Source organism: Euleptes europaea, chromosome 11 (genome assembly GCF_029931775.1).
Source record: "Euleptes europaea isolate rEulEur1 chromosome 11, rEulEur1.hap1, whole genome shotgun sequence".
In the NCBI taxonomy this organism is placed as follows: Eukaryota; Metazoa; Chordata; class Lepidosauria; order Squamata; family Sphaerodactylidae; genus Euleptes; species Euleptes europaea.
In genome coordinates, this window is record NC_079322.1 from 25,294,956 (window position 1) to 25,322,099 (window position 27,144).

Below are 27,144 nucleotides of genomic sequence, written 5' to 3' on the forward strand. Positions count from 1 at the left end.
TTTAAAGATAAATGATCACGCTTGGGTTCCCCCCCCTCCTTTTGATTTCAGAATGGAGAACCTGAGAGAGAGCTTTCATTTGACACAATCGTATCTGAGTAGGTATTTAAATGGGAAATAAATGAATGGAGGAATATGGATTCAAGCTAGGGACCACTTCCTCAGTGCAAGAAAGCGCCTCACCTATTCTTTCTCTAACACAAAAAGCATTTTCAAAACACAGCGCAGCTTTGTGAATGTCTTGATATTGGAAAAATGGTTTCCTGCTGAAATATAACCTTGCTCCCGCTGTTTCCTGGCTTTGTACTCCTCCAGGTATCCTTCTGGTTTTGTGTGTTTGTGTGTGCTTCAAGATATTTTTTGCCTTTTCCAAAATGGCATTTTTGTATTAAGTTAAACCCAATAGTGGTACGTTGATGCAGTGTGAAACTCAAAGAAGCTGCTTTTGAAAAGAAATAGCCACGGTTTTAAGATTCAAGCCCTTTCAGGGGAAAATGTGCAGCAGAAACAACCCGCCACAAGTAATTTTGCTTTCAATACTCCATACTGAGCACTTCACTATAGGGGAATAATTCGGGCAAATCAGCTAGCCCAGAATCTTGGATTCTGTCCAGAAACCTAAGCCTCGCACAATCATTATGCATACTATCCTGGGTATGTTTACTTGGGAGTAAGCTCAATTAAACCTAGTGAGACTTACTTCTGCTTGTTACTCTGACAATGCAGCCGGGTTCAGTTATCGGAAGTCCTTGGAGACCCCTTCCCCCCCTAAAAACTAACTCAGCCAGTAAATGAGCTAGGTGATACCCAGAAAGAAAACAAGGGAAGAAAAGTATTTTGTGCTACTGAGCTTGCAAAAGCTACTAACTCAAAAGGACAGGCTGTGGCTGCAAGGAGATAAGGCTGAAAAAAGGTGTTTGTGCAGAAGCCAGGACTACAAAATGAGAGTTTTTCAAAAGGCCAATCATTTTGCACTGTTTGCAAATGCAATGCTGGCTGTATGGTGGAGGGCTTTAAAAAAAGAAATCTAGCTATGATTTTAATCATATTGCAATATTATATCATGTATATGCATACATTCCTCTATAGGGTGATGTTTAGCTTTAAAACTGATCAAATCAATGCACCTCACACAGTAATGCTATTTGCACGTAAAATCAATGGGACATTTTCTAGGACATGTGGATTTGGATTATGATGAGGCCAATGGGTGATGTTTCAGTATTGTAATAGCAACAAACCAAATGAAAATAGCTGTAAAAAACACAGTGGTAGGTCACCATTTATTTATCATATTAATGGAAAAAAAACCAACCCCTTTTGACCAGTTAGTCTTCATGGGAGCTTACACGGGATTGCTTACAACTATTTAAAGGTAAAGGTAGTCCTTCATTCATTCATAAACCTTTAATGGCATATAAATTGTTACAATTGATACGAACAATGGTCATAAATCTTAAAACCGATAAGATAAAATCATAGCCAGTAACATCAGATATCAGAGGTTATACGTTTTTGGACATTTAGCACTTCTACTAAAAAATTGGCGACATCCACAGTAACCTCTGGAGCTGAATCATTCATTAAAAATTGACATTTAACTTTATTAGACAGGTAAAACTTGGGATGTAACCAGTTTTTTAACCATTTTCTACGAGGTGTTTCGTATAGAGGGCAATCACATAGAATATGTTCAATGAATGAATGAAAGGTAAAGGTAGTCCCCTGTGCAAGCACCGGGTCAATACTGACTCTCAAGGTGTGATGTCATATCATGACATTTACTAGGTAGATTATGTATATGGGGTGGTTTTCCAGTGCCTTCCCCACTCGTCTACACTTTACCCTCAGGAAGCTGGGTACTCATTTTACTGACCTCGGAAGGATGAAAGGCTGAGTCAACCTTAAGCCAGCTACCTGAAACTGACTTCTGTCGGGATCGAAATCAGGTCGTGAGCAGTGCTTGGACTGCTGTATTGCAGCTTACCACTCTGCACCATGGGGCTCTGTTACACTGTTTAGGGTGGATCTATACACGGGAGAAGGAGGGGTTGTGGCTCAGTGGTGGAGTATCTGCTTGGCATGCAGGAAGTCCCCTGGCATCACCAATTAAGGACCAGGTAGCAGCTGATGTGAAAGACCCCTGCCTGAGAACCTGGAGAGTCACTGCCAGTCTGAGTCAACAATACTGATCTGGATGGACCAAGGGTCTGAGTTAGTATAAGGCAGCTTCATGTTTTCATGAGGGACAAGGCCACTGCCAAATGGCTGCTCCATGTCAGCTTCACACCCTCTTCTCTCCTAGCAGTCAGTAAAACTGACCCCATGTCATTATTATATGCGTTTTCAACTTTGCTTCACGACACTGTTTTAGCTGGCTGGAAAATGATGTTACATCCGGATATTGGTCGATTTCACTACATTTCCAAAGGCAGCAGTGGAATGACAGGGAAAGCATGTTATACTATAATCTGTCATTCAACTATAAACAAGTAAAACTTCTTGCAGACGACAGGCCACAAGGCTTTGTTTTGCAACCCAACTCCTAACTACTTAATCCCCCCAGAAACAATAGACAGTCTGGTGTAGGTGTAACTGCCAGGGATCCATTTCTGGCATTACGCAGAATTAATTTTTAAAAAAGTTTGTTCAAAAGGCTTTGAGAGGCTTGACACAAATGTTCTTTTCTCCATGTGGCAAAGCTGCTTGTCAGATTGGTTGAGGGGGCGTACGCGCCAACTGTGCTGAACCAAAAGTTTGCAGTACTAGATCCTCTGCCACAGACAAAGCCAGCACACTTCTCCCAGGATTCACTTTGCAGTGGAGACAGGAGAATTTTGTTCAAAGCTAATCTTATAATGATTCAAATGAATTACAGTAATTGAAGTAAATTTACTCTTTTTATTCCTAAGTCGTTCACACCGCACAGCCATTTCTGAGGTATTAAATAAGATGGACACAGGCCCACTGTCTTAAATGCACTCTGTCTCTAGACTGGCCAATGTACCCAGTCCTGGTTTCTCAAAGCTTTTGAGTTTGTTTCTAAATGTATTTTTCCCTCCTTCCTCTAACTCTGCACTAACCATCTATTCAGGTCTAATAGTGATCTTTCCACACAGTGATGTGAATGATGTCTAACGCTATATATAACACTATGTGGACTGGAAGAGGGGGCACTGAGGTAATTTTGGCATAAGAAAGGGAGGAGGAGGAGGCGAAGAAGCAGCAGCAGCAGCATTGGTTTTTATACCCCGATTTTCTCTATCTTCAACGAGTCTCAAACCAGCTTACAATCACCTTTCCTTTCTCTCCCCACAACAGACACCTTGTGAGGTAGGTGGATCTGAGAGAGTTAGGAGAGAACTGTGACTAGCCCAAGGTCACCCAGCATGCTTCATGTGGAGGAGCGAGGAATCAAACCCAGTTCTCCAGATTACAGTTCACCGCTCCTAAAGACTACACCACGCAGGTAGAAAGGGATTAGAACATAAGACCGTAGACACCTCCTAAAATCACAAACAAAGAAAACTGGAATAAAGCAGCAGCTCTTTTCCAATCAGGTGGGGTGATAGGGCAAGGAGGAAAGCACCACATCCACAAATCCAATGAGAATCAAAGCAGATGCTTGGTTAGAGGGCATTCAACTCACCCTGTCTTCCCTAGCCCCTCAGATCTTATCCCTTCCTGGAACTTTGTATACATGTTACACCCCATCCACCAAAGGGGACTTCCTCCACAGCTTGAGAATTAATGTGTTAATACAGCAAAGGGGAACTTTTCTAGCAAAAGATGACTCTGTGTCCCTAATTAGATCACCAGCTTTATGATGAATGCTGTGACAGGATATCATGCCTCAGTTAAGCTATTCCTTTCAGAACCTGGCTTGGCTTGGTCTCAGGGTTAACCTGACGGCAATCACAGGCATAACCTGCCACCTCCACATAACAATTTCAGAACCATTTTATTTATTTATTTATTTATTTATTATTTCCATTTGTTACCCCGCTCTTCCCGGCCAAAGTCAGGCTCAGAGCGGCTTTACTATCACAATTCTATCCACAGTATATTTTCAGGAATAGAAAGACTGGACAGTATGTCCAGTGAAACCTTCTGAAAACCCTAAGGATAGTGCTCATGTGGAGGTAAGTGGATTAATATCTAGAAATCAAGATTTGTGTGTTTCCCTCAATGAAGGCAACAATAAAGACATACAGTGGATTCAGCAGCATTTTGCAATCATCCTAGAACAGTGATGAATCTGTCAGCCTTCAGACACAGCAATCATATTTTTAAAGTCTGTTCACCCTGCAAATGCAGTTCATTCCTATATCCTCCTCACAACAAAATTGCCAGATAACAGCAACAAGAACAAAACCCTTGAAGTAATTGAACTAAAATAATTTTGTTGATTTCATATAGGGTTAAGACATCTCTGAATATGTGAGAACAAAATATCAACCTGTATGGAGAATGAATGTGGTGTAGTGGTTAGAGTGTTAGACCAGGATCTGGGAGATATACTGTGCCATGGAAGCTTGCTGGGTGACCTTGGGCCAGTCACAGTCTCTCAGCCTAACCTATCTCAAAGAGTTGTTCTGATGATAAAATGGAGGAGAACAATGCTGAAAGATGCTTTGTGTTACACTGTAGAGAAAAACAGGGTTTGTATAAATAACTAAAATAACCCCCACCCTCTGAATATGTGGGTCTTCTTTATCCTTATCTAGTGCATCTCTAAGATCTCAGGCAGAGCTCTTCCAAGCCCTCCTATCTGAGCTCCTTAGCTGAATATTCCAGGGACTGAATTTTAAATTGTACACATATGAAAGCTCTCCTTGACTTTACATAAGAGTACAAGGAATCTAATAAATTCTAAAACAACAGCAATGGTTTAATTTAATTTTTAAAAGCTTCTAAAATAAGGTACCACAAAAAGGTCTTTGAATTGGGTAAAAATTATTGTATGAATTAATCTCTAAAGGATATGCATTACCTCTAACCCCCAAATCCAACGCAAACTCTACAACCTATAATTAAATTGTAGCCAAATCCTTAAATTGTCACTAAGGGTAGGGAATATATTATGTACTGCAAAACATTCCTTATGTTAACAGCTATTGTCCTATTTTGGTGATTAGTGTAATTTTTTTAAAGCAAAAGAATAAGGCAATTTAATCTGTACATTATGTAATAAATTTACAGCATATAAAACATTTTCCAGTTTCAAAAGCTGGCTTGTTTTGCAAAATCTAGAGTGAAATATCAATTAATACAAGAACCTTCATCCTGTAGGACATGTTGGCAAATTAGGCTGCAAAACAAAACAAAAAATAAATGTTAAATAAGGCAAAAACTGTATTGATTCATCCATACATTCTAAATTATAGCATGAATGAATACCTTTGCATCCCTTTCTTTTTTTTAATTATTTTTATTATTTTCTACAATTCAACAAAAATAAACATATCTCAACAATATATTCAGTTGTAACTACTTGTAACAAAAAAAGCTCATTGCTATTACTGAGAATATGTTATCTATAATATCCAATGCTATCTGCTATATATGACTTCCCCGCATCTTCTTCAGTCACTAATTCTACTGGTTAACACTTTTGCATTTCAAATTAATTTCTAATCCTTATTTTCTCTTATACAGACTTGCTTTAAGCTATCTATACTACTTCTATAAGCAATTTCAAGTCCTACCTAGTTATAATATTATCATCATTGTCTCTATATAACATTCTATTCTTCTATAATAAAGGAATTAGATCAATACATAAACAAATTTTCCCATTAGAAATTCCACCATGCCTCCCTTACACCCCAAAAATAAGCATCATCTTAGCCATTATCTTGTTTTGGGAGGGGATCTGCCAGTCCTTCTTTATTTCCCAATCCCCACCCCCTGTGGTATAGTAGCTGCAATTCTGGCCTCTGAAAATGTAAAAGAAGATCCCAGTGATTGTATCCATTGGCTTCTTGTTAAAATTTCCAGCAGCTTCTTGGTAAAATCCTTCGTCATGTCTCCCTCCATCGCTGGCTGCCAGGAAGTGTTTTCTTGGGATAATAATGTTCCTCCTGTCAGCAGTAACTCAGACAAGTAGATTGTAGAGGTATTGAATTCTCTCATGTTGCTCTCATTGCCAGCTGGTCACTTGCAGCTACCTCTTTAAAAATAAATTGTTCTAATTCATTGTCATTTTTTCCAGATTTTATCACCATTTCCACATAGCATTCAATCGTCATCTCCTTAGTAGAATCTTTTTTTCCCATTGACATAATTGTTGTCGTATCTTGGGTCTTCATATCGTGGATCTCCTCAATAATTGTGTCCAGTTTTCCATTAATTGATTTAAATAGGATATTCATCACCTCAGCTAGTTGAAATACTTGATGTGAGAGCGCTTGTTGTTTTTCAAAGACTAAATCTTGTTGCACTGCAAACATGTCCATTTGTTTGAGTAACATCTCTTCCATCCTCTTGTTTGACATATCTGCTTGTATTCTTATATAGAAGCAGGCTTTGTAATTTTCAAGATATCCTCAATTACGCTTCAAAGCAGCACAGATAAAGAAAAGAAAGTAGACAGGAAACTGCAGTATCATAGACCCTGCGTCGTCTCCTCTCGGTGGTTAAGTGGTAGGAACGATTTGATGGTTACACCGGGGAGATTCACTTCAAGTCTTCCAATCTGCCCTGTCTTTTCGATGGTAACAAAGCCCTTCTTATTATCTTCCGGTCTTAAGAGGTGACATGGCTGGACATTGAATCAAAGAGAGCCAGAAGTGGGGGGGGGGAGGTTTTCGTCTCCCTCCCTCCCCTCAAAGCATTTAATTGGTAGTTGTAAAGTCATTCAAAAGTCCCTTTTATTGCGTCTACTCACTGATCAAGTTGATAAGGTCTTAGTCAGTTCATTTAATGGCATTTGTTTATTTAAAAAGTCTCGTTACGCTGGGCAGGGAGTCGCCGGTTTTCGTAGGTGTTTTTATCGTCATTCAGGTCTTCTCAATCAAGATAAAGGCAAAAAGTGTCTTTTTACTCACTCTGACTTCCAAAGGTGAGGCTTCTTGTTCTTTTCATAGATTCTTTGATGTTAATGTATAGAGGAGGTCAAAGCCTAAATCCAAAGAGTCGTCCGTGGCAATGGTAGCCCCTATGTGCCGGCGGGGACAGCTTCCAAATCTACGAGAGGCTTAATAAAAGCTCTCTCAGAGAATATGGGAGTCCAAACCGCTCTTGAAGGCTGCAGGGGAATTTCCTGCTTCCCGATCCACTATTTAGGACCGAGTTGGGGTGCTTTTTGCACTCCAAATCTAAACGACTCTTGGTGTCTCCTGGGAGCCCCCAGGAAACAATGGCGCTCGGACCAAACGCTCTACAGGAAGTCACCTTTGCATCCCTTTCAACCAAGTACCTAAACCAGCATAGGAACATCAGCTTGGCTTAAGTACATATAAATTCTAGCAGTTTAATTACTCTCCCACCCCTAGTTTTCCCCTCCACTTCCCTTTTCTTATGCATCTTCTCTTTTAGATTTGTAAGCCTGTATCTTGACTGGGAGACAATAAAGGCAGGATATAAATATAATTAATAATTTAGGCTCCTGCCTTCTCTCTTGAACCATTTTCCTGAGCTAAAACAGCCATGGGGAGGGAGCTATTTGTCTCATTCTGCAGCTGCATGCACACAAAATACTTTACGAGTACATCCAATTATGGGGCAAATAACTACCCCATGGAGCTATTTCACAAGGAACTTCCCCCACCCACAATGGTCCTGAGATGAACTAGGACCCTGTGAACCTTCAAAATGCTATTTGGGATAGTTGCTGTGTGGCTGCGAGGTGAGTTGTTACAAAACACAACACATAGTTTAGCTCTAACTGTAATGCCGGAAGGCCTCAGAATTCCAATCCTTAGCTCCTTCTAGCTATGCAGACATAACGTTTAACCAAAGTTTGCTTCTCATAGTCAATTGTAAGTACAGAGAACGAATGTAGTGCAGTGGCTAGAGTGTTGGACTATGACCTGGGAGAGCCAAGTTCAAATCTCCTCTTAGCTATGAGGCTTCCTGGCTGACCTTGGGCTAGTTACACATGCTTAGCCCAATCTACCTCACAGGGTTGTTGTGAGGGTAACATTGAGGACCCTGTTTGGAATTCCATGTACATCATGGCTAAGCCATAAGTCTTTCTGCTAGCAAAGAGTGTCATAGGTGTCTCTCTATGAACTTCTCTCAGAAGAAGAAGAGTTGGTTTTTATATACCAACTTTCTCTACTAGTTAAGGAAGAATCAAACTGGCTTACAATCACCTTCCCTTCCCCTGCCCACAACAGACACCCTGTGAGGTAGGTGGGGCTGAGAGAGCTCTTAATAGAACTGTGACTAGACCAAGGTCACCCAGCTGGCTTCATGTGTAGGAGCGGGGAAACCAACCCGGTTCACCAGATTAGCGTCCACCGCTCATGTGGAAGAGTGGGGAATCAAACCCGGTTCACCAGATCAGAGTCCACCGTTCCAAACCACTGCTCTTAACCACTACACCATGCTTAGGGAAGATCTAAACCACATTTTAATGTATTTTAAAGGCAACAAACCTAGTTAGCACTTACCATGGTTATGTCACTGACCCTCTACATAAAAAAACCATAAAGTTATACAACTATGTAAAAAATGCTGTAATAGTGGCTTCTTTTTGACAAGTAGCTAAGGATAACCCTATTCTCCATGAACATGTCCACTCCCCTCATTGCTTTCCTCCACTTACAAACCTAGTCTTCCTTGGTGGTCTCCCAGGCTAAACTGGGCTATGTGGACTGCTATGGAAGGTGCCTACAGAAATGCATGCTCTGCATCACAGACCCAGTCGGATTTGCCTTTTCCCTCACCACGCTCCCAGTCACACCAGGGTACAAAGTGTTACCATCTTTCCAGCAGGCCTCCTGTCCTTTTAGCAACTTGCAAGAGAGGCAAAAATTCAGCAGCTGAGCCCTTTCTCTGTACCCAAACGTCACCTGATAAATTTCGCCTGTTGTGAAGCATTTAAAAGTAGAAGTGCTCAGCCAAAAATGCTGGCAGCTTTTTAACAAAGTGCTAGCTGCACTAACTTAATCCACCGCTTTAGCAATGCCTTGATAGAAAAGAAACAACCTGAAAAGTATTTCAGAACATAGCAGGAGGGTGGGGTGTCTGATAGCACAATTAAAATTAAGGTTATGTTTCATAAGGGAAAAAATTCCTGCACAGTGAGTATTCTTCATTCATTCTTTGCAGAGAAGCCCTGCTAGTCAGATTTCAGTTTGACTAAATGTTTCTTTATTTTTAAAGTAGTCTGGGGAAATATCTGATATGAGCATGTGGGGACAAATTCACAAGACAGTTAAACTCTGGGAGAACAAATAGGGGAAACTATAATGCATGGCCTTTATCTGGTTTTTTTTTTTTAAACGCTTGTGTAAATTTACCCTAATTCATTCTTGCTGTAGTCAGAGTCGTGAAAATATGCGTAAGGAAAGTATCTCAGACTAGAGCACCCTCTTCACACCTAATTCCACCCATCTGAGTACTCTGGCATATTATATGGCACCAGTCCAACTAAATTTTACTTTATGGGTGACATGTGCTTAGCTGTGGCTCTGAGAGTTACTTGCTTTTTGATTGTGAGCCATTTGATTAGTATGGAGTATTATATTTCTCCAGGCATCCCGGGCTGGGCTAAATCAATCGCTAAACACTTGAAACATGCTTTTGAGCAGCAAAATATAGGCCCTGCCTCAAGATTATTGCCAGAGATGCTATCCTGAGTTTACAGTGGTTAGAGTGGTTACAGAGGGCCCAGAGTTGAACTGTCCACTCTGCCACAAAGCTCGTTGGGGTGACCTTGGATTACATGTCACTACAGGGTTGCTGAACAATAACATCAGAAACATGTATGCACTCTGATTTCCTTCAAAGAAGGGCAGGATAAATATGTACTAAATAGATACATGGGGAGGGAAGGCAATATGGTCTAACTCAGAGGTTCCCAAACTTTTTTAGTCATGGAGCACTTTTCAGGAGAGATATTTGTCACGGAGCATTAATTTTCACCTAGCACCTATATCCTAAACCAATTGACAGTAGTATTTTTCTTTCCAATCTCTTCATGGAGCAACAGGGGATGTTTCGCGGAGCACCAAGTGATCCCCGGAGCACTGTTTGGGAACCTCTGGTCTAGCCTAATTGTGTCAGCTCTTGGAAGCTAAGCAGTGCTTGGATGGGAGACCACCAAGGACAACTCTGCAGAGGAATGGAAAACCACTGCTGCTTCTCACTGCCTTGGGAAGCCCCTTGATGGGGTCACCTTAAGTCGGTTGCAACTTGACGGCACTTGTGCATGTAAATAGGTAGATAAAAATTATCTGGAACTGTATGAACAATATGGAATATTGTTCATACAGTTGCTAATAGAATCAGAGTTGTTAGGGACCAGTTAGTAGCAAGACGTGCCCTGATTCCTTGCATCCCCCTTTCGTGTAAACAAGTGATACATAGGATTCTCAAATTTTAAATTAAAAATATGGCCTGCAACATAAACTATTCAAGAGGATGAAAATTAACACTTAAACTAGGCTTCAACCATTTTTATAGTTGACTAATAACAATAAAAAACCCTAATTACTACCATAAAACAACCCCCATAAAATTGCCTTCTTTTTAAGGTGAAGCAAGCTTCCCATCTGAAAATGAAATAATAAAACAAGCCTTCGGAATGCGCTTTGCTTAATTTCATGTTATGATGCGCTACAATTTACGCAAATAAAAAATCCCAAAAGGCACCCAAACTAAAAAGCGCACAGATAGCGTATTGTCCTGGCAAATGATCAAAATGCTGACAGTGACAGCTGTGATTTATTGAGGCAATTCAAATACACTTTGAAAGTATATTAGCTTCGCCTCGGCCCACAAAGGGCACATTTTAGCAGGGTAGACCACTCCAATGATAAATGACCTACCAGAACCCAGTGAAGGCAATTGCCACATCAGATGCCCAAAGGCCCCAAATTACTGTGATAATGTGGTTTTCATGATAATGCCTCATGTGCGGTGGCATCCAGAGCACGCAAAGAAAAATCTCTGGTGTACTGTGAAGGCAGGAATAGAGATAACATTATGACAGTGACTGTGTCTCTATAGTCACATTTCCACATTTACAATGGTTTACAAATGGCCCCTGGAATTAAACCTGGCCTGTAGGTCATAGCTTGGGTTGTGTCTTTGAAACCAAAGAGAGAGACAGAGAGAGAAAGCCCTTGCTATCATCGGGCTTCATGAACATGGTTAATTAACACGGCTATTAAAAATAGCCCTACAAGTGTGTACTATGTGCACATCCAGGTAATTACATAGAAACTCGCACGAAGTATTGAGCTACCTAATCTCTGACTACACCAGATTTATACCAGAATAACTGAGAACATAACCCAGCTCTCCATCCTTAGAATTCTGAATTCTAAGTCCACAAATCTTGCCTGAAGCTGCATCCAAAGCGAATTTCACTATCAAATGGAACTGTGCAACTACAGAACGTTTGCCTGTGAATTTGAGGCAGTAAACTGGCACAACAACACCCAGAAGAACCAAACAGTTTCTGCCAAGGTGGTCTGCTTCTCCGACTAGCCTATCCTTTATTTCTGATCTTCATGCTCTCGGACCAGCAGGTCATGAGCAAAACAAATTCAGTAAGTTCAGTAATACAGAAATAACCAAACATACAGATGCACAAAATCTAAGGTATACAGTTAAAAGGAGGTATCATTAAAAGAAATTGATAAAATCTTTGCCACAGTGAGGGTTACCTTCTCCGACTATATGTGCCTCCCCAAGAGGTCCAGGTATTTAAAGAATTTCCCTTCTTTCAGAGATGGGGAGAGGGGTTATGGGAAATAGGACACAATTACACACAATCTCCCTTACCACAAGTCCAGGGTCTCTTAAGATGAACAGGCTTCCTTATCAATAGTGTTACTGTCTGACATGCTCACTTTAGCACCATGATCTTCCCACTGACCCTTCTTGTTTATACTTCAAGGCAACCTGTGCCACATCCCATCTTCAAGAAAAAGGAAACCTCACTAAGTAAAACTATTTTACCTGTATCATGTAGCACCCGCAGAAGACAAGTGCAGGATTATTACGCATGAATGAAGAAATGGAGCCAGTTGTGATATACCATGTTTTCAACAAAGAATACTTTCATTTAAGGTGCTCAGTTTGGCTCTGATCATCTACAATGCACAGAATCCTCAGGGAAAAAATTACAAGATTGACAGTAGAGGCCTAAGCATAGTTACACCTCTCTAAGCCCACTGACTTTAGTGGACTTCGGAGGGTGTAACTTGGCTTAGGACTCTACTAAATCAGTAGGCTTAAAAAACTGTAACTGTTTACGACTCTCAACCTAAACATGATTATGAGGAAGTAAGGCCTATAGATTTATATAGGGATAATGTCCAACAAAACATGCTTAGGGCTATTGGGTAGGGCTACTGAAAACAAAAAAAATTCGGTTTAATTCAGTTTTGGGTTTAAATGGCCTTTTTTAATTCAGGAAAACCCGAATGCCGAATTCCCCTATACTGGTATAGGCGGGAATTCGGCTTTAAATTCGGGATTCCCGAAAAATTGGGCCATTTAAACACATTAAATGCATTTTGTGGCTCCTGCGGGGGCATTTTTGCAGGCAGAGATCCCAAATTTTCAGGGTAGCTAGAAGGTACTCTCCTTGCAAGAACCCCCAAGTTTGGTAAAGATTGGGTCACGGGGTCTGGAGTTATGGGGTCTGGAAGGGGTCACCCCCATCCTCCTCCATTCAAATGCATTGGCAAAGTGTCTGTGCTCAGACTCTTTAATATGATCTTACCAATGTATCTGAATGGAGAAACTGGGCTTTAAACAATGGGTAAGTTCACCCCACACCTCCATAGAGACAAAAAGTGTATCACATTGTATCTCTATGAAGGCACCGGGCGAACTTTCCCACCCACCGTTTAAAGCCCAGCTTCTCCATTCAGATACATTGGTATGATCATATTAACGAGTCTGCCAATGCACTTGAATGGAGGAGGATGGGGCGACCCCTTCCAGACCCCATACCTCCGGACCCCCTGACCCAATCTTTACCAAACTTGGGGGTTCTTGCAAGGAGAGTCCCTTCTAGCTACCCTGAACATTTGGGATCTCTACCTGCAAAAATGCCCCCTGCAGAAGCCGTGGAAAGCTGGATATTTGGGAATGGCAAATTCGGCTTTGCCAACCTCCCGGATTTTGTGGGCTCGGTAAACCCGAACCAGAAATTTACCGAATTAGCATTTATTTGGTATTTTTCTGGTTCAGTTTTTACCGAATCAACAGCCCTAGTTGTGGGCATAGCTCCATATGCATTCAGTTCCACACTCAAGTGTTTGATGATTCAAATCCAATGACTGAGAAAGCATGCCTTGCTTGTGTTAAGGGCCGTGTCTATAAAGGTCTTACAGCAGTATATTGCTCGCTATCAAGCTGCACTTATTTAATGCTATAAAGCATCAATTAGTTTTCAGATACATTTTCAGGAATGTAACTGATTACATGCAAAGTGTAATTTTAATAGACTTTTTATTACCAGCTAATGAAAATTGAATGGATGCAACATTACTTTAAGCCCAATGTCGTGTAAAAAAGAATTAACTTTCACATACTGTAATTATGATGAACATTACAACAGCTTTTCTAGAAAAAAAAAGAAATACAGCAGGATGTGAATGAATATGCAATTTTTTAATCCTATGGATAATCTAAGGGGCTACTTCTCAAGAGAATCTTTTTGTACCTAAGTACGAATGAACACCAGAATCTAAAATATTTATGTACTGTGTCATGTATAAAAGACCCACCTTTATTTCAAAGGCATATTTTTCTTTCAAAGTACCCACGTGTGAGTCCAGTCTTCTGGCAGCCTCTTGCAAGTATCAGAAAAGGAAAGCCACATTTACATGTGCCCTTCAAGACCGAGAGGGCATGGGTGCAATGACTTCAGGGTTGGAATGGGATGAAAAAACAGCCCTGAGAAAAGCGCCCAGCCCCTCCTCCCAAAGGTAGAAACGGCCTGCATGTCCAGTCCAGTCAGCTCCATGCCACATGGGCCTCTGCAGGGCCAGGCTAGGTCCTTCCTTCCTTGTTCTGCTCCCAGCTCAGCTGGATCTCTCCTTTGCTGCACAGGGCTTTGTTGGGCAAGGCACCACTTCCAGGTGCCTCCTTCCCCTTGCTTGGGGTTGGGGTGGCATCCCCCATCCAGGCTATCAGCCAACCGGGGCTTTTCCCAGTGAGCCTGGTCTGACTGGGAATGAGGGCGGGCTATAAATATGAAACAAAGAAACTAAGAAACAAATGGACAATCCACTGCCTGAATGGCAGCAGAAACAGCATAACTTTTTCAGGTTGACAAAAACACAGTCCAGACATGTTTCTTAGAGATGCGTCACTACAGTTACACTGATGTCTTAAAGAAGCCCACGAGACATAAGAACTTGAAAGACTAGAGAGGAACTATCCCGTTGCTTCATTATACAGTTGTCTTCTGGCACTGGGCTTTATTTTACTTGGCACTGGGTTTCATACTACTGAATGTGCATATTTGTTTCCTGTTTTTTGACGTGTTAACATTTTAAAATACTGGTGTTATGTTTTGTAAACATAGCTGAATTGGTTCATTTGTATGTATTGCATCATACATTGTTTCCTTCTGTTTTTTGGTTTACCCAACCTTTTTTGGTTGGGTATTTCCCCCTTTTTGGTGAAGATGTACTCTTCTCTGCTCAAAGTATCTACCAATCCATTTTATCACTTACTCTTCTGCAGATCAGAGAACCAACCTGGGTGCAAGATGGACTGACAGTAATAACTGCCCAGGTCATATCAGAATTTCAGAGGCTATGTATTGCTCATCTTATTACTACAGCACTTATGGTTTGCATGAAACAACAAATTCATGGTAAAGGTGCCTGTGCTAAATCCATATGCTGTTCTAGTGGACAAATTCATTTCTGACTTTCACAGCACAATTGCTTTAATACGTTACTTCTTATTACTCTTTTTTCAACACACATTGCAATGTAACAGCCTTTAAAATTTAGAAGACAAATAATTGTTTTCCTCAGGGATCAATATATTTGCACAATCAAGATCAATTGTTTCTTTTCTTTTCTGTAAAATATGTTGTAAGCACACATATTGACAGAACCATATAACTGGCCACTACACCAATGGAAAGGTATCTTCATAGAAACACTTCAACACCATTATAGGACTGTCAGAAGATTTTCCTCTTCTCAGCAGAGTATTTCTGAGTCAAACATCATGTATCTGATTCTCCACAACTACGGGTAATACAGTGCCGTCTACGAAATGGCAATACAAAAGGGTGTACATAAACTGATCATCTGCAACATCTTTCAAGTTGTGAGAAAATGTTTCACCACACATCCACACACAATCACAAATCCAGAGAAGAATTTACCTGAGCACTGGCAAGATATTACAGATGAACACATACCACATGTTCTTCTCTCAAGATACCCTCCTGTTCCCTCAACCGGAACTTTAAAGAACAGTTTGTGGATTTGGTGTGAGTGCTTCCAAAACAGACAATATGAGGGAAAATAGTACGGTAGCGTTATCCAGACTTTAAAAAGTTAAATATCAAAGTCTTGGCTGCCTTCTATACTCATTTACACAGGAGTTTGGGAGTTCAAAGGTGATGTTATCCATAAGATAAATCTTATGTGGCAGACACCCATGTTTCCTTTGTTCCCTTTGAAGCTTTGATGGATTATGCATAAAACTCCGGGAACAGTTAAAAATGCAATTTTAAAACAAACTAGCTAAACTAAAATTTTCTTTGCAATAACTTTTCTTTTATGCTTCTTTGTTCCTTCAAAAAAACACACACAACCAAATCAACAATAAACCCCACAACAACAATAACCTAGAGGTCCACAAATGCAGTTGCCAGGTGGCCAGCTGTGACCATACATGTCTATTTCTGTACTGCCTACCCAGCACAAAATGAGAGACCACCTCTCCCAAGTTCTCTGTACATTCCAAACTTGGACAGGGAATGGTCTCTGACTTCACGCTGCATGGCAGAGACAGAGTCTATACCCCTCTGGAGATCTGTGGCATATTCCCTCCCTGGTATAAAGTGAGAGACTCCTTTCTTCTCTCTTAATCTCAGCAAAAAGTGAAAGATAGGCCTCTCCAATTGTCTGCATATGTTGGTGACAACCACAAATAACAGCAGGTTACCAACGCTGGCCAAAGGTTCTGGTGCCCTACAAATATCTTTGTGTGTGTGTGTGTGTGTGTGCCATGAAGTCACAGCTGACTTATGGTGACCCCAAAGAGTTTTCAAGGCAAGAGACGTTGGGAGGTGGTTTGCCATAGCCTGCCTCCGCGTCATGACCCTGGTATGCCTTGGAGGTCTCCCATCCAAATTCTAACCATGGCAGACCCTGCTTAGGTTCTGAAATCTGATGAGATCAGGCTAGCCTTGGGCTATCCAGGTCAGGGTACAAATATCTTTACCATCCAGTTGATACTACCAAATTATCAATATCTGAGAAAAGATATTTACAACCTGATACAGCCACAGCAGTATTGCTTTGAACTACAAGTCCAGCATGCAGATCAGCTGTAATAGGGACAGAGTAGGCTATTACATGAAGGGGGATGGGGAAGGGATAAAACAAGCAGATTCTCAAGCTTTACTTTACAGGGATACCTATCAACTGCCCTTTGCCTGGGTACCATGCATGCCATAGTCAGCATGAACTTCCTTCTGGAGCTCACAGCTCCCTGGATTAAGGTGAATAAATAGTTGCATTTAAATTCTCTGTCACAAAATTGCAGTAAGTGAATCTGCTGGGAACGACATTGTCCCCTACAGACCTGAGGCATTTATTTATTCCCATATTTATTCAAGCCCCATCAGCTGGATGCTGAGTCTGTTCCTTGCTTTCTCCCTGCAAATGAAGCAAATACTGCTTGATGAATTGCATCATGTCTGGAAAAAGCAACATATGCCATTTCGCTAGTCAATTACAAGCAGCTCTCTGAGGCAAGCCATTCTTTTAACATGATCACACCTGTTTCCTCCATAAATCATACCAGCCTATATTTACCCAATGGGCTATATTATGGAACAAAATGAGCAGCTTGATGTATTTCCAGCTCCACAGTACCCTTGCATTACATAAGAATCAGGAATAAATAGCCAGAATGAATACATGAACAAGTTTTTTTTGCATTTTCCCCCTCCAGAGATTTAGCTGACTGTACAGTGATAGAAGAAGCCACAGGCCATGAAACGGAAATGAACAAAATAAGCTCCGGCTTCTACAAACTGTAATGCATTATCAAGCTTATTGGGATAGTTGAATAAGAACGAGGAGTTCCTGGCTACACTTCCTCTTCTGAGAAGAGAAAGAGAGGGCACTCATTTTATCTTCCAAATATTTTAATGTCTCTATTTTTTGTAAAAGATAACATGTACCCTAATAATACTTGTTGCTTTTCTGGAGATATAAGTATTTGCATACCGGCAAACAAATGGTGGCATCTATTATTCTGTCATTGGAAGTTAAAACAAAGCAGTCTTGCCCTTATAATTTAAGTGCCATCAAAAAGGCATTTTCATAAATGACATTCCTGAGTACCTTTTGGCTTATGAATGTCAACGGATGATAGAAAACAGAACTGCCATTTTTAATCAAATGAGTATCTTGGCTAATATAGATTTATGTTTCAAATGATGACCTTGAGGAAATTCTATCACAAGAAGCTTAACCACAATAGCAAAACAGGAGAAAAAATCACCATGCAGAAACAAAAATGTAGGGTAGACCAGTGTCCTGTGGAAATCAGTCTGAAATCAAGGACCCACCCATTCCTGGTAGATTGTGACTTGGCAATAGCATGGTTGGGAACAACTGACATGGCTGGGAACATCTCCGGGCCATTCTTGGCTTGATTGTGCATGGTTGTAGCCATTACAAGTTCCTCAATCACTAGAGGTTAACTGGATTGCCACTAGTTTATTGTGGAATTCACCAAGATTTTACAGTATTAAATCCAATACTTCCTTTTAGCATTATTTTAGATGTAATGAGTTGTCTTTAACGGATCATAAACCAGCAACTGACTGATAGCTATCATCTATGGGTCTATGAGAAGTAAATTGTTAGTGGATCATAATTTCTACACTAATTTGTAATGGCTCAGGGCTGTGGCTCAGTGTTAGAGCATCTTCTTTACATGTGGAAGGTCTCCGGTTCAATCCCCGGCATCTCCAGTTAAAAGAAGGATCAAGTAGTGGGTAGTGTGAAAGACCCCAAACCTACCTAACAGCCCTGGAGAGCTGCTGCCAGTCTGAGTAGCCATTACTGATTTTGGTCCAAGGGTGTGATTTAGCATAAGGCAGCTTCATGTGTTCATGCATACAGAACTAATTTGTAATTTTGAAAATATACTTACCAATACCTACCTTCCTCCATTTAACACTATGGAAATAGAAATCCCTTTAAAAAGATACTTTACACATAGACAAAAAAAATTCGTTTGTTTGAACCCTTGACTCATATGTGCTTTGATATCTGCAATGCAATTACAAATCTGTTTCAATGGCAAAGTAAGCAATCACCACCAATGAGATACTTTCTTTGTATAGATTATTAGCCTCAAGGCAGCCCTAGTTTTACTTATGTATACTCATGAGAAATTGAGATAACATAATTCAAACAAGATGGTTGAACAGATGCCATCATACCATGATAATAAAGGAGGAAAGTTATGGTGTTTTTAAAAAAAATTATAATACTGAAACAGAGCTAGGACTTATTGCTGTATTGCCTATTAGGGCTCGGTCCTGGAAGATCTAATGAGGCAAGTGTTTGGGGAATATGTGTGTAGTGTTTTTCTTTCACCACTGAGTAACCATATACCACTGAGTAATCACAGCGAGCCTGCTATATAAAGGATTAAACAGGAGGAAAGCAGTTTGACAGCAGGGGGGAAAAAGGCTTGAGTCTCTCAACACTTCTCATATTTGAAATTAAGCATTGGTGACCACAAACACATAAACAACAACACAAAAAATTATTTTTAAAGCCCGACACAATTACAAATGTAGACGTAGACACAGAAATGCTTACGGTAAATATTTTGTTGTTAGCTTGTTTCTGTCATTCTAGTTAAGCTCATTTATAGACTTCATTATGGCACATTTTGCCTTTTTGAAAGCTTGTTTCCAAGCAACAGTATTGAAAGAATAACCTTTCCCCCCCCCACCCCGAGCAGTGGCTATAAAACACTAACAGTACAATATTACACCAGATATATTGCCCTCCATTTGAGACAAATGTTTGGTGTTTGTAGAATACCCTCGAATGCCTATCATGAAAGGAACTATATGCATTTTAAATATGTATCTGCCTCGGGTAATTGCAGCCTAGTGATAGAGGTGCTATTGTATGCAGTCAATTGTTCTTTCCTCTGAGGAGGAAAAAAAAGCAGAGATTATTTAAAAAGAGAGAGTGTGAGAGATAATGTGTTTGAGTAACACAGACATATTTGAATAAGAATAACCTATTTTAGGTCCTCGGAACATTGAAATGAATTACAATGCCAACATTTTATGCCCGTGAATGTGTAAGAAATCCAATGCCTGTTCCATTAAGGAAAAAATCTTGAACAGAAAAACAATGGCACCAAATCCTGTATATAATTTCCGAACACCTTAGCTCTTGCAAGAGGTTGCAATATCAAGGCAATTCAAACTACTCAGTACAAGATTGTTCAGTCTTTGTTCAACAGAGTGTTTTCTAAAACAGGTTCTGTAGGATTTTGTTACTTTGGATACAATCCACTCTTCATATGCAGGGGCTGGGAAGTGCCGTTGAGCACCAGGATACACATGTGAAAGCCCAGATAAAAGTACTTCCCCGTTTGCGTTCCAAAGACTCCCCCTCATTTTTTCCAATAGAAAAATTTAAAGGGATCACAGAAAAAAAACAAAAAACCTCTGATAAAATATTTTCTCATTTGGAATGAAAAAAAAGTTTTTAAAATGCTTTGAACTCATGTGTGGTAAGAAGATTTTTATGTAAGACAACCTACAACATTAGAGAATGATAATTCCAGTGATAATGGTAGATGCATACAATGTCCTTGTAGAATATGTTCAAATGAGTCTTATTTTGACCACTAAGCACATGCCATAATGTGTATGATGATAATACTGTATTGAGGAGTTTACCGTTCCCAATTTTATAATGTTTAACTCAATATCACCCATATGATGCTAGTCCTATTGCAACAACATGAAACCATTTCTGTCAAAATTATACATTTTCTTTTGTTTACTACAAAATATCTCAGAAGGAATATTTGAACGTGGAGAAGCGTCTGTATTCTGCTTTTCATGAACACAAGAGCCAGTGTGGTGTAGTGGTCAGAATGCTGGATTAGGATCTGGGAGAGCCAGGTTAGAATCTCAAATTGGTCATGGGAGTTGGGTGACCTTGGTGCAGTCTCATACTCTCAGCCTAACGGACCTCACAGGTTTGTTGAGAGGACAAAAGGAGAAGGGGAGAACATTTTAAGCCACTCTGTGTCTCCACTGGACAGGAAAATTGGGTATAAATAAAGCAAATAAATCATAAGATCACAGCCCAAGTTTGCATCTCAAACCTGGCATAGTAAGACCACATTGTTGCCCAAATCAGTATCACACACAAACACAGGACAATGATCCACCAAGCCACTTCATCTCCATTCCAAGGTAACTTTGTCTATGCTAACAAGCCCAGTCCCATCGTTGTCCCAATGGAGTCATGGCCCATATTGGTGGAACTCTACGCCTGGCCTATTTATACCTTTTTTCAAACAAGGCACACAAACTATACCCTGGTCTCTCACACTCCTTAGCAAAAAGGAAGCTGTAATCCAACCATACAATCCTAAAGGGGGACAGAGCTGCATAGGAGCCAGTGTGACCCCTACACTGGTGTCCCTAGCACTTGCGCCATGCAAAGTGGCACGGATGCCAGTGCAGGGTGATTTACACCGGCCCCTGGGAATGGTGCAGCATGGACCTCGGGTGCTGGCACTGCCTCCCTGGCAACGTTGTCCCAGTGTAAGAGGCCATGCCGACATCCAGGAGGGTATTTCAGGGGCGTTCCCAGGAGCGGAGCTGATGTTAGTCAGCCTCCAAACCCCTTTTGGCCCGGGAACACCCCTTTAACGCTGTAGCAGAGCTATGCCAGCAAAATAGCTGGTGTAGCCCCATGAAACTCAATGGAGGAGTTTCACGGGCATTTGATTTTAAGGTTTTTTATTCCTGTTTTTACCAGCCAGGAAGCCTCTCAGGAGGTGGTGTGGCTGTGCCATTCCTGGCCATCGCCATCTACCCCTAACCCTTTGGATGGGACTGCAAAAGGCATATGTATATAAATTTCTATCATGCCATGAAGATGTTTGCGTGAGAGATATTAAATGACTCCTCTATTTCCAGTTTTTTTTTCCATTTGGGAATGAACAGGATAATACTTACCTAGTACAAATGGGCTTTGAGAGGCTCCAAAAGTAGAAAACATGAAGAGGACACAAAGTCTTTCAAAGTACAAATGCTATTATATCCAGGCTGATTTCATCTAGTTTTGTTTTGTTTTGTTTTTTGGCTGGGGGAAAAACAACAACTACTGCTATCACCAATTCTTCATTTCCTCAAGCAGAGAGAAGTACCAGGTTCTAATAGTTTCAAACTACTCGCAAAGAAAAGTCAAAGTTCAAAAAATAAAATACTGGTAGTGGCAGAAATATAATTTGTACAATGCAGCTTGACAACAATACAGAAATATTGTTTTTATCTCTCTTCTTCAAGAAACCTGGCATTGCCTGAGAGATTTATTTGCTTAAGTGGAAGGCATTCTTTAGACTGGAATGCTGCAGAAATCAAATCAAATCATCAACAAGCAGGGAACTGAGATAAATGCCACAGTTCAAGGGATTATTTGTAAATATTACAGAAAGTCAATACCGCATGTAATTGTCAAAATAAATGGAGCAATATAATTGTAGTTATTTGAGACTCCTGATTATTCATTTATCTTCCACTGCAGCCTTATGTTAATGTCAAATTATGTAAAATGCATTCCCGATTATCAGATTTTTATTTTGAAAAGATATATGAAATATTCTTGCATGCCATTTTTAATTTACATATGAATGTATGAATCACCTTTCTACATGAATATTCAAGGCAACAGATGGGGGGGGGGACCAGATTTAAAACACCCACACACAAAATAAAAACTGGTGAATACTCTGAATGATGTTGCACAAAGAACAAGAAACAGTAGACGAGACAACCGAAAAGCACAATTAAACTTCAAGGGACCAGCTCTACAGGGCCTGCAAGACGGAGATGTTCTGCCAGGCCTAGGGTTGAAGACAGCGATGGTTCTTTTAGCTGGCCTCCCCTCCCCCCTTCCTTCTCATCCCATCCCCTCTCCTCCGTCCTTCTCTTTATTTCCCCCTTTTCCTTTCCCCTCCATCCCTTCCATTCCCTTCCCTCTCTTCCAATCCATTAACATCTTGTGGCTCCCCATCCTGGGTATGAATCAGAAATCCTAACATCATCTGGGACCCATGACCAGGGTGCCATTATTGTTTATTAATAATTTAATGTTTTAATTATATATATGTTATTTATGGTTTTAATTGTAATAATTTTATACTGTTAGCTGCCCTGAGCCCAGCTTTGGTTAGGAAGGGCGAGATAAAAATATTATAAACAAAATATAATGAACAAACAAATAAATAAAAAAAAACAAGGCTATATCTGCCAACTATTCGGCACCAGGAAGCAGCCTTCTCCAGGCTTACATTATTTGTTCTCAGTTTTGAAGCAGAGATACCTGTGGGGAAATGGTATCTTTTAAACTCTGCCAATGATTAAAAATAGACATATTTAACTAAGCATCTCAACAATTCAGTAACCATGACAAAAGGTAGGTTTTAACTTTATCTTTAAATTCCACTGATTTTGAGAACTTCTGCTGAAACTAATACAACTTCAAAGGTGGATATAACTTGACTGGATCTTGCCCATAGTTTACTATGTAAGCATTATGCATTTTAGAAGTAACCTGATGCCCTGTCTACCATAGTAGGAATCACCTTCCTACTAATGTAGTATATTGGATGGGACCTGGGTGGAAGCATCCCTGGGGGTGTGGCCCACTCTTTGGAACTCGGTTTCCTGCCGTTTTTGCTGAAGACCATGCCTGTTTGGTCCAATATTGTTGCAATCAATCATTTCAAGGGCTAAAATGTACAATCAATTATTTTAGGGGCTAAAACGTAAAATTATGCTATGTAACAAATACGGTCTTTTTCTAGGTTAGCTAATTTAAATAGTTAGATGTTCTATGTGAACCTTTCGTGAAGCAGGATCTTGTGGGAAATCTCTTTATAGCCAAGCTGTACTCTTTATAAGCACACACATATACCAGTTCTCATCTCTCTTGCAAAATGATTTATTGCTGTCAGATAGTAATCTAATTTGAGGTGAGCTCATCTTTTCTCTCTGCCCTGGAGCCATTTTAGCTTCATATTGCTCTTGTTCCACAGCTATGAGAAAATACATACTCCCTCGGCCATTAATGATACTACACTGACATTTTGCTTCAGCCAATTGCTGTAGCACACATCAATATTGCTCCACTCATAACCAGACCTTTTCTGAGGAAAACACAAACAAATTGTTGGTATCAGAGCTTGCCTTGACCTCTATATTCTGCAGTGGGAAAACTGTGCACGCTCACAAGTTTGCCAGAGAGATGAAAGCTTTTGAGACCCTATTGGGCAAGGGAAGCTTCTTTTTATAACACAGACCACAAGTTCTTAAGGCTCAGAACTTTCATTGCATTTGCTATTCTGCTGGCAGGCACTGCTTCTATTCCCCTGGGCTTCGCTTCAGTGTTCTCACAGATTCCCACTTTCCTTTGGCAACAGGCAAGTGGTGCTAAGTCTTCAGGGAAGCTGCTTCAGGACCTGTCATGACATCTACCTAGTTCTGCAATCATCTCTTCTTACCCAGCATGCTTCTCACTATCCAGCATGAATCTCATATGTATTATTTAAGTCTTTGCTCACACGCAAAAATCAAGCTTTGTGCTTCACTTTGCGCCTCTGAGATGACCTTCAAACAGTTTTCGTTTTTGTTGATTTGTAATCTACCCAGAGAACTGAAGATCTCTCTCTCTCTCTCTCACACACACACACACATGCACACACACAACATCTGAAACCTCATGCAAATCCTTATACTGAGAAAACTTCCAATCTCCTCTATTTATTAGCTGAATTTGTAGCTTTCATCCGAATTGTACCATGGCTGTACATGTTGTTAGTCTTCAAGGTGCTCCTGGGCTCTTGCTCTTTTCTACTGCTATTGACAGACTAACACGGCTACCCATTGTGATCTCTCTCCATTTTGCTCCTTGTTGAGTATAATCTCTTTCTGAATGTACAAGAGCAATTGTGCAGCTTTTTTTTAAAAAAAGGTGAATGATCTGGCCCCTGAGCATACAGATTCTGGGGACTTCAGCCACTGAGAACTGTCCCTCCAGTGGCCCAGACCCACATCAATAGCTTGCCAGGAGAAAGGAAAGCTTGGAGGCTTGCTTACACCTCTCAATCATTTCCTGTCACTAGGATGTGGACATTCCAGCTTGCTAGAAGGCAGGCGGCTTGGAGGGTGGTGGATGCCTCCGAACAGAGTATAGTGTTTGCAATCTGTCAGAAGAGACGACATCTCTCAAAATCCAGAACTCCCAAGCACGATTTGTAGCACCTATCTGTCCCTTGTATACTACATGCCTCAGTAATATGAAAGCCATCTCTTTCTCTTATATCCCCCTGAAAAGATACAGGTTCACTGCACAGAAGCTCCTAGGAAGCAATTCATCTGGACATCAGGAAGAAAATTAAATATGGAAGAAATACTAAAATGTACCCACAGATCATGTATACATGGGCAAACAGCAACACAGCAGCCATCAAGTGTAACAAGGAATATTAAGGGAACACAAAATTCTTCAATATTTGACATTCTGGAGGCTTCCATCTGTAAAGAGTCCTTGAAACACAAGTAGACACCAGAAGTCTCTCAAGCTCACAAGCAATAAGTGTTCCAGCTACAACTTCCATGAACTCCATGGAGGAGAAGTGGGGTAAAAATGTGGCAAATACATACATTAATTACAACATATTAGGTGAATGGGGAATGAGAAAGGTTTATGATACAATTACTTCTTACAATACAGTTGACGTAGTTCTGAACATGCCATATAGGATTTCTTTAATGCAATTTCCATATTACTAATGCACAATTTAACTGATAGGTTAAATAAGGATTCAGAAGCACGGAGCAGAAGAAGGTAATTTCATATCATACAGTTTGTATTTATGTTGAAAGACTTAATGTAAATCAGTAATAAATACGGAATGGCATTATTAAGACAAGTGAAGCAAAATGAGCCACTGTTTTTGAGTGTATGTATGAATTCCTTTGTCTCACTCTCTCTGTGTTTTTTTAGTATTTGATAAAAGAAATGAGATGAAGAAAAGGTGCTATTAATACTAATTAATTATAACTATCTAAACCAAATACACCAGAGCATTGAAGTTATTAAAAAATGCAAAGACTGGAAAAACACCCTTGAAGATCATGATAAATAACCATCAATTATCACTGTTTGTTGGGCTGGTTTAATGTGATTTTTTTATGATGAAAGAACAACATTTCCAGCCATATGGAGATGGATACAGCGATCATGTAATTTTCCCCCACCTCGGAACATCTAGCCTGCAGCAAGCCTGAGACTTACAGGCTCTGTATATTAAAACCTCTTCTCATGAATTTAGAGAAAAAAAACATCATATCCAAGAATCCAAATATTGAAAACCATTCCATAATGGATTGATAGACATCATTCATTGTTATTCTTTCCACTGAGACAGCAACTTGCTTGAATCATTGAACCAGACAGCTTTACATTGGGGGAACTGGACAATCAGTGATTCATTCTTCTTTCTCTCACTCAATAGCAACTAAATGAACCACCCCCTAGTGCAAACAAGCCAACATTCATCAGCCGCTTTTAGTCTCAACAGTATTTATTAGGAGCAACAAGACACAGTAGGAAAAGAGACCGGTTCACTGTGAGACCTGCTACTCACTCTCTTACAGTGTAACGGCCCCCCTTCCAGCTGCACATTACTTCAGGCATCTATACCACCAGGGCAACACACACTAGAGAACCTTCCTGGTCACCTGCTGTGCTCATGACTCAAAAAGAAGGTTTGGCGTAGAGCCCAGCATTTATCAAGGCATGCAGTGTACTTCAAGTGGCCTTCTAAGAATTACACACACTTTCAAGACTGTACACAGCCATATTCCTTTACAGCTTTCTTGACAGATTTAAAGACTTCACATAATAATGATCTCAAAATGTTGCTGAAACATTAATTGATTTACTTCATGCTCGGGTTTGGACCCAGCATATTCAGTATTGATACTTCAAGGGCTTGTTTTTGTGATGCGGCGAAAACATGAGTTCCCTTTGGACAGATGATTTTATATTATGAAATGAAATATTTGGGACTTTTATGAATGAGAGAAATGATATGGACTTAGAAGACTACCCAGGAGGATCAAAAATAAGAAACAAATAATGAGTTCCATGTAAGACAAAGAACATACTGTTTTTTTCACTCCTCCCCAAATCAAGGTATTTCGAGAATATACCTTCCATAATGGGTTGTTACATACCTCTGATTTTAACCCTCTCCTATCTTCCTGTGTAAACCTATGCAAGTTTCAGTTGGTCAGCTCAGAAGATTTTTGTGAACATGAGTTAGACTGAAAACGGAAGGCTTACTCGGAATCCGAATTTTCTTTTTAGGAATAAAATGGCCTTTGGCTTTGGCTGAGTAAAGGGCAGAGTGACGACACTTTGGGAGCCACCGACATTTTCTCTCACTTACACATAGATTGGA

At 40.3% G+C, this 27,144-nt stretch overlaps 1 protein-coding gene across 4 annotated transcripts in view; it reads right to left on the reverse strand.

The window, feature by feature from the left end:
- The window catches only part of ARPP21 (cAMP regulated phosphoprotein 21), a 156,092-nt gene that overhangs the window by 23,114 nt on the left and 105,834 nt on the right, over positions 1-27,144 (reverse strand). The window lies entirely within an intron of this gene.